Source organism: Notamacropus eugenii, chromosome 4 (genome assembly GCF_028372415.1).
Source record: "Notamacropus eugenii isolate mMacEug1 chromosome 4, mMacEug1.pri_v2, whole genome shotgun sequence".
NCBI classification, from domain to species: domain Eukaryota; kingdom Metazoa; phylum Chordata; class Mammalia; order Diprotodontia; family Macropodidae; genus Notamacropus; species Notamacropus eugenii.
The window spans coordinates 433,006,791-433,016,066 of record NC_092875.1 but is presented as its reverse complement, the minus strand read 5'-3'; positions in this window follow the sequence as shown (position 1 = coordinate 433,016,066).

The window sequence follows — 9,276 nt, the reverse complement described above, 5'->3', positions numbered from 1 at the left end:
ACCCTCCTATAATGATATGAATTCTTATGTGGACAGAGGGAGAAGAGGAGGAGGAGGAAGAGAAAAAGAGGAGGAGGAAAAGGAAGAGGGAGAGGAGGAGGAAGAAATAACAGCATTGCCTAACCGGGAACTGGCCTATTGGGTCCTCAGGGAGCAGCTACTACTACTCATAGATTATCGTCCATCACTTTGTAATGTCTGCAATACAGAATTGTAGGGAACTCAGAACCCTGCCACCTATGTCAGGGCTAACAAAACTTTAACTGCCACTATTATTTCTGTCATATCTGGTCTCTGAGGTTCCATAATGCTATTCATAATGTATATAAGGGTGTGCTTCCTATTTGAGATTTTTCTAACCATAAATGGCAGCCTTCTCCCATTAAATATAAAGGAATTTATGCTACTTACTAGAGAATGTCTGGGTGCATGCCTTTCCTCCTTAGCGTAAGAATCCTAGTAAAATCCTCATATTCCCATCTCTGTCCAGGTCAGAATTCATATATATAATCCAAAAACAAAAAATGCAAGTCCTTAAAAATGAAGATCCCATTGTTTCCCATAAGAATCAAGTCACAGGGACATTCACACACACACACACACACGCACACACACACACACACACACACACACACACACACACACACACACACATTCCTCCTGAAGGTACTTTGTGTCTGCTTACATTTAAAAAGAAAAAGACTTTTCCCTGTTTCCAAAACCTCAATAGCTCTGCTCAGCCCAAGTACTGTAGTTTTTGTATTGTTTACTAGTTCACGTAAATAACAGATTTCTACAAAGCAGAGACAAGAAAGGGGAACCTTTCAATCCTATTCTCACCAATCCATTTAGTTGATTACCGTCTCCAAATCCCCAGGACACTAGTAAATAGATGCATCTGTCATATATGTAAAGATGGTACCTTTTATATTAAACTGGAAAGTTTTTGATCCATTTTAGGAGTTTTGTGCTGCTACTCCTTTCTTCTTCCCCACTAGCCAATTTCAGTGTTAACACCTAATGTTGCTAACACCCTGGAATACTACTACCTAGAGCTAACAAAAGTTACAATAATACAAGTTCCTTTCCTTCTTTCCCTTTCCCCATCCTCCACCAACTGAACGAGACCACAGGTGTCTGTACTTCCTAGATATCTAGTGAGAAGTCATCTGTAGGGCTGCAACTTTCTCTGTAACTCCTATCTACCCCAACACATAGACATTTGGGGAACGACTGCCTATTAAATACATACACACTTCTTTCCCTTCAGATTGCTGATGGTGGTCCTACTCAAGGCCTAGGAGCATCTCATCTTTTCTTTGCCCATTCAAAGACCTCTATGGGGTACAAAAATTATATTTCAGTAAACCTAATAATAAGATTCTGATATTTTTAAGAATGTGAACTGTTTCTTCCTTTGATGTAGGATGACTTTATCACAAAATGTCTTCTTTAGAAGTCAGTTGCTACTAAATGTTAGAAATAATGAGATTGAGATAATGCACTTAATGGTCTTTTTTTTGGTGAGAACCCAGAGTAACCCTGACACATTCGGAAAAAGAACTGGAACAACGAAGTACATCCAGCCTAACACATATGTGCACATGAATCTTCTTTATGGCTTACCCAACAATTGGTCATCTGGTATTTACTTGAATTCAAGTGCTGTTGCTTAGTCATTTTCAGTCACATCCAACTCTTCACGACCCTATTTGGGATTTTCTTGGCAAAGATACTGGAGTGGTTTACAATTTCCTTCTCCAACTCATTTTATAGATGAGGATACTGAGGCAAATAGGGTTGTGACTTATCCAAGGTCACACAACTAATATGTGTCTGAGGAAAGATTTCAACTCATGAAGATGAGTCTTCCAGACTCCAGGCCTAGAACTCTATCCACTCACTGTTCCAACTAGTTGCCATTGAACCTAAGTGATCATCTAGTATTTTATTCCAACATGGGGTCATCTACTACCACTAAAGGCAGCATGTTCCATATTTGGATAGCTTTAATTATTATGAGTTTTTCTTTTTACCATCAAGCCTAAATAAATGTGCTTCTCTGTCACTTCCCACTATGGCTCCTAGTTCTACCCTAGTCTTCTCCCAGGCCAGTAAATGGAAAACTACCTCTGAGGTGTGTTTTGCTAGACATAGAAAGCCCTGTCTGACAACTACAACCTGAAGTGCCTGCCCACATTCCTGAAAATACCAGAAGTCCAGTTGGTCTCATTCAGATCCTTGTCAAAATGTAAACATATTACAGAGGAACAGTGCAAGGGTAGCTGAATGATTATTGTGTGAGTTCACAAATAGTTTTCAGCCCCAAAGCTATCATTTTATAATGACCACCATTCTGGTTGGTTGGTTGGTTGTTGTTGTCCTTCATTCTCAAAAAGGATCACTGTGCTAGAGTCAAGTTACAGTATGTCCCACTGTGTCTAACTAGACCAATATGAGCTCAGAATGTTCTACCACAGGTCAGACACAAATAGTCCACGTGAACATTTGGGGTGGATTTTCTAAATCTGCACATCTTGCATTTCTTTTGAGCTACTTCAATTCTGATTTGCTCATGGAACTCAGCACGTTCTCTGATGTGGGCATGCCATGATAAGTGGTCCTGTACCAGGATCTCCCATGTGTCACAATCAATTCCAAATTTCCTGAGAGAGCCCTTGAGAGTGTCCTTGTACCACTTCTTTTGGCCACCATGTGAACATTTTTCCTGTGTGAGTTCTCCCTAAAATAGTTTTTTTTGACAAGCATGTGTTTTGCCTTCGAACAATGTAGCCAACCCATCAGAGGTGTGCTCTCTGAAGTAGAGTTTGGAGTACACTGATGACTACCATTTTCATCACGTAGTAAATGCTTAGAAACAAGCAAAAGGAAAAAGAAACAGCTCTTCCAAATCTCCAGTTTCTTTTTTTTTAAGCCAGCACAGGATATGGGAACAGAGAAAGCTTTAGTGAGTAAATTACCTGCAGAGAAATTTCACTTCACCTTCGAAAAAAGAAAGAAGAAGGAAAGAGATGTCAAAGAGATATTGACATACATCTCTTTCCTGGCTCAGGACCAGCAGAACAAATTCCACTCAGTTTATGGTCCAGACTTAGATTATCCTCATTGCTCTAGCTCAAGTCTCATCACAGGTTGGATATCTGCCATCTGATTTCTGTGGCTATGCATTCATGTGATTTGCTTGTGATGACTTCCTGCTTATCTTACTTTGCCCTGGCTTCCTGCTTCTGTTTTCTACAAGCCTCTTTCTCTTTTTCCTAGTACATAATAATACAATTTTTATTTTTAAAATTTAATATTTTCCCCAATTACATATTGAAACAATTTTTAACATTTATTTTTAAAATGTTGAGTTACAAAGCAATGCAAATTTCCATATTATTCATGTTGTGAAAGAAAAGAATGAGAAAAAAAAGAAAGTTAAAAAAAGTATTCTTCAATCTACATTCAAACTCAATCAACTCTTTCTCTGGAGTTGGATAGTTTTTTTGTTATGAGTCCATTGGAACTGTCCTAGATCATAGTGCTGTTGAGAATCACAAAGTCATTAACAGTTGACCATCACAAAATGTTGCTATTGCTATGTACAATGTTCTCCTGGTTTTACTCATTTCACTTTGCATCAATTCATGTAAGTCACTCCAGGTTTTCCTGAGAGCATCATGCTCATCATTTCTTATAGCACAATAGTATTCTATCACAATCATATAGCACAACTTGTTCAGCCATTCCCCAATTGATGGATATCTCCTCAATTTTCAATTCTTTGCCACAAAAAGAACTGCTATAAATATTTTTGTACACGTATGTCCTTTTCCTTTTTGTTTTTTAATCTCTTTGGGATATAGAGCTAGTAGTGGCATTGCTAGATCAAAGAGTTTACATAATTCTATAGCCCTTTGGGCATAGTTCCAAATTATTCTCTGGAAAGGTTGAATCAATTCACAACTCCACCAACAGTCCATTAGTGTTTCAATTTTCCCACATCCACTCCAACATTTGTTATTTTCCTTTCCTGTCAATTTGATAGGTATGGGGTGGTACCTCAGAGTTGTTTTAATTTGCAGTTCTCTAATGAGTAGTGATTTAGGGAATTTTTTCATATGACTATAGATAGTTTTGATTACTTCATCTGAAAACTGCTTATATATGTTTGTAGATATATACATAGATGGATAGATAGATATGTAGATATATATGTAGATATGTCCTTTGACCATTTATAAAATGGAGAATGACATGTATTCTTATAAATTTTACTCAGTAATTGAGTCAGTAATTTGACTATAATTGAGAAAGGAGACCTTTATCAGAGAAACTTACTGTAAATTTTTTTTCACTTATGAGTACCGTGTATTTCCCTCTATCCTATTTCCCCTTTGTTTATCCTTCTTTCTCTATCCTATCACCCTGTCCATGCTCAAAAGTGTTTTGTTTCTGACTACCAACTCCCTCAATCTGCCCTCCATTCTATCAGCTTCTTTCCTTCTCTTACTTCATTCCTGTCCTAATTTTCTGTAGGGCAAGAAATTGAATGTGTATGTTATTCCCTCTTTGAGCCAATTCCCATGAGAGTAAGGTGCAAGCACTCCCTTCCCACCTTTCCCATTTCTCCCTCCAGGGTAAAAGCTCTTTTGTGCTTCTTTTATGTGAGATAATTTATTCCTTTCTACCTCTCCCTTCCCTCTCCTCCCAGTTCATTCCTTTCCCATGGCTTAATTTTATTTTTTTATATCATCTCATCATATTTAACTCATAAGTGTGTCCTCTATCTAGTTATAGTCCTTCTAACTGCCCTAATAATGAGTAAGTTCTTAGGAATTAAAGGATCATATTCCCATGTAGGAACGTAAAAATTTAACCTTATTGATCCCTTATGATTTCATGTTTACCTTTTTATACTTCCCTTGAATCATTTATTTGAAAGTCAAATCTATTCAGCTTTGGTCTTTTCATCAGAAATATCTGTTTTTTCCCAGCAGAATTATACTCAGTTTTTCTGGGTGGGTAATTCTTGGTTGTAATCCTAGTCCCTTTGCCTTCCAGGATATCAATATTCCATCCCCTCCAATATGATGTCAAGACTCTTTTTTTTTTTTTTGATCATGGCTTTCAGATTATCCAACAATTCTTATATTCTCTCTCCTCAACCTATTTTCAAGGTCACTTGTTTCTCCAATAAGATATCTCACAATTCTTTCTTTTTTTTCATTCTTTTTGAATGCTTCCAGGAATTCTTTTTTTTTGGCCTGAGAACAATTCACATTTTTCTTTGAGGATTTGGATGTAACAGTTTTGAGTTTGTCTTCTGAGTCTGTGTTCTGATCTTCCCTGTCACCATAGTAACTTTCTCTGGTCAAGTTATTTTTCTGTTTTTGTTTTTGATTTTTTTTGGCTTATTTCCCCAGATTATTTAACTTTATGCTAAGTAGGGTTCTGCTCCCAGTGGAGGGAGCACTATCCTACATATCAGGTTTTTTGTACAACTTTTTTCAGAGCCAATTCTGGAATTCTGTAAGTTTTCATTCCTTCCTAGGTGGTATGATATAAAGAGAGGTGTGTTTACTTCTCTCCTGACATGTGCTCTGCTCTATACACAACCATAAGCTATCTTTTCCACCCTGGAACTGTGACCAGGTTCTCTGTATACTCTATAGTACAAATGTTCCTCCTCACCTTGGGACTACCGCCTTGAACTGTGACTGGGATCCATGTATGGCCAATGCAACAAAGTCCTGTACCTAATCCCAGCAAAAGAACCTTTGTAACTTTCTTCTGACCAGTTGTCTGACCCCCTTATCGTCTGTAGACTGAGAGTTGCAGAAGTTTCTGTTGCTGATTCACTTGCCCCCAAAGCTTGCTGCTGGTTTGCTGGGACATTGGGCTTGACTGTGCTCCACTCTTACTCTGGTGCAACAGACCTTTCCTACCAACCTTATAAGTAGTCTTAGAAAATTGTTTCAACTTTTTGTTGGTTCTGCCACTCCAAAATTTGTGGCATTATTTTAAAGCTATTTGGGAGAGCTCAGGTGAGTCCCTGCCTCTTCTCTGCCATCTTGGTTCTATCCATCCATGTCTCTTTCACCTTAAAGGCAGTATCAAGAACAGACTCTCAAACTTGGTGTTGGAAAAGTCCATCCTATCTAACCAGATGAGTTTTTAAATCCCTCAAGGATCCTGAGGCCTAGATCTCTGAAGGTAGATCCACAAAAGGGCTACCTTCACTTGGCATTATTTCAACCAAATCTCTACATGTATCTCATATTCCTCTGTTCTTATGGTATGATAATGTTCCATTATATTTATATTGTGAGTTAAGGGGATGTCTAGCCCAAGCATGTGAAGACTTTCCCCAGCAGAATGTACAGATGAGAATAATTGGTTCCAATGCCCATGAAGCAGCTGAAGCAGATAGTATGGAGTGCTTAGAGCTTAGTCAGGTATTGGAGATGCCAAGCTCATCCCATGCATCCCAGGCTATCATCAGTCATTTTGACTTTTATTCTGCTATTGAACTTCAATAACTCAGGAAGAGAGAGTAAAGCAGATGATTTTGTGCAACTCTGAGTCACTTAAATCCAGTTGATGCACAATTCAAGACATCATCTGTGATTTCATTGATCCTCTTTGAAAACCAAGGACAAAGAACAGACAAACAATGTAGCATAATCTGCACACTCATTCACTCATCAATGGATACGCAATACATTTCAGGGTGTTTTAGTACTATAAAAAGTGATGCTATGAGTATTCTGAATATATATATGGAGAGAGACAAAGAGAGAGAGAGAAAGAGAAAGAGAGAGAGAGAGAGAGAGAGAGAGAGAGAGAGAGAGAGAGAGAGAGAGAGAGAGAGAGAGAGAGAGAGAGAGAGAGAGAGAGACAACCTTTGTATCATTGACCTTCTTGGAATATATGCCCAGTAGTGGACTGCTGGGTCAAAGAGTATGAACTGTTCAATGCCTTTTCTTGCACAATTCCAAATAGTTTGCCAGAAAGGTCGAACTAAGTTCACATTCAAACAAAAAATGTATTAATGCTCCTGCCTTCCCACAGTCTCTCCAACATTAAATATTTTCATATTTTATAATTTTTACCAATTTGATGAGTACAAAATGAAACCTCAACATTGTTTTAACTTCTAATTCTCGTTTTTAGTATTTTGCAACAATTTTCACGTAGTCCTTAATAATTTGCATTTCTTCTTTTGAAAACCATATGTTCTTATTCTTTGACCACTTGTATTGATATTTATGCCAGTTCTTGGCATCTTGGATATCCAACTTTTAGCAGAGATATTTGATGCAAAGATTTTTCCCACTAGCCATTTTTTATCCCTACTTAACAGCTTTTAATTTGCTTGTGCCACAACTTTTTATGTAATCAAATATGTATTTTTATGATCACTTCTATCCCATATGTAGTTATGAAAAATATCTCATTAAATTCTTCTCTACTTTTTTTATAAAATTAGTTTTTATATTTAGGTCAAATATCTATTTGGATCTTATTGTGGCATGGCCTCAGATGTTAGTTTAAACCTGATTTCTTCCAAAGTACTTTCTAATTTTCTCAGACATTCTTGTTGCATTGGAAGTCTTTCCCTTAATAGTATATGTTCTTGGATTTATCAAAAACTAGACTACTGAGTACAACTCCTTCTGGGTCCTGGATATCTTACTTCTTAACACATCACTCCATCTGAGAATTTATGAAAGAAAATCTGAGCATATTCTGACATTGACCCAAGATTAGAGGAAAAAAGATTTTAAAGTGTTAAAAAAAAAGATAGGATGTTATGAACTAAAATTTTATAGAGAAATTCATCCTAGAAGAGATAGAAATCTTTTACAATTGGAATTCTGAAAATACAACTGAAAAGAGTTCCAATCAGGAATAAAAAAAGACATTGTCCAAAAAGGCAATATGGAAACACAGAGAATTCATCGAGCAATTTAGATTTTGAAAAGACGTGAATAGAAAATGGAAACAAGGGCAAATAATGGAAAAGGCATGCAAAATTATATGATGGACCTCTAGGAATAGGAACAGGAGCACTGAAGATCAACATGAGGTGGAACTGATGAGAAGAGCCAAGAAGAAAAGGGACTTCTAACTTTGTTAGGGAATAATAAAAGTTCCAAGGCAGTATCAGATTTGTACTCAGAAGAGATAGTACCACAGAGAGAAACCGATATTACTTAACTCCTTTTATTTCTGGTTTCTCTGCCAGTGAGGATAATCTTTGGACTGAAAAGGACAGAATAAAAATGCCTGATAGGGAGTTGATACCCAAGATAAGTAGAGAGACGGATGAATTCAAATCAGCAAGATCAAATAATCAATAACCTACAATACTCAAAGAGGTCTCCTTGACCACTGAGACACTTGTAGTACACTTCGAGTGATTACGAGGGACAAGAGAAGTAGTATAGGACTGGAGAAAGAGAAATGGTATCCCAGTTTTCAAAAGGGAAGAAATTGAAGTCTCTAAACTACTGAAGTCAAATTCACTTCCTTATTCTTAAAAAATTCTAAATGATATTATCAAAATTGTGTTCATCCTTCATTGCCAAAGAAGACCGTGCCATCAGAGAAATGATGACATGACTTGCACTTGACTTTGTTTTGAATGAGGGAGGGCTGTGCAGGTCACCAGCCTCACTTCTCCTCCAGAGCCATCTGAATCCAGTGACCAGATATTCATCAGGATGACTAGAGATGACCCAGGATGAGGCAATCTGGGTTAAGTGACTTGCCCAAGGTCACATAGCTAGTGAGAGTCAAGTGTCTGAGGTGAGATTTTGAACTCAGGTCCTTCTGACTTCTGCACTGGTGCCTTACCCACTGTACCACCTAGCTGCCCCATTATCAAAAGTGACTATACAGAGAAAGAAGTGGTGATCATCAAGTCCACAAAGCTTCATTAAGTAAAGTCAAGCTACAATAGCTTTATTTCCTTCTCTAGCAGTAGACCAGTAAATCTGTGCTATCATGTAGTTATCATTTACCTAGATTTTATCAAAGCATTTTTCAAAGCCATCGTGAAATTCTTATGGACAAAATGGAAAGATGTGGACTAGATAATAGTGCAGTTATGTCCATTTGAAACTAGTTGAAAGTCTATTCCTAAAAGTGATGCAACAACCTCCTAGAGAGACATCTCTAGTGATGTGTCCAAGGAATCTGTATTTGACCCTGTGCTGTTTAACATTTATCAGTGACTTGGATGAAGCCATAGTTAGCATACTTATC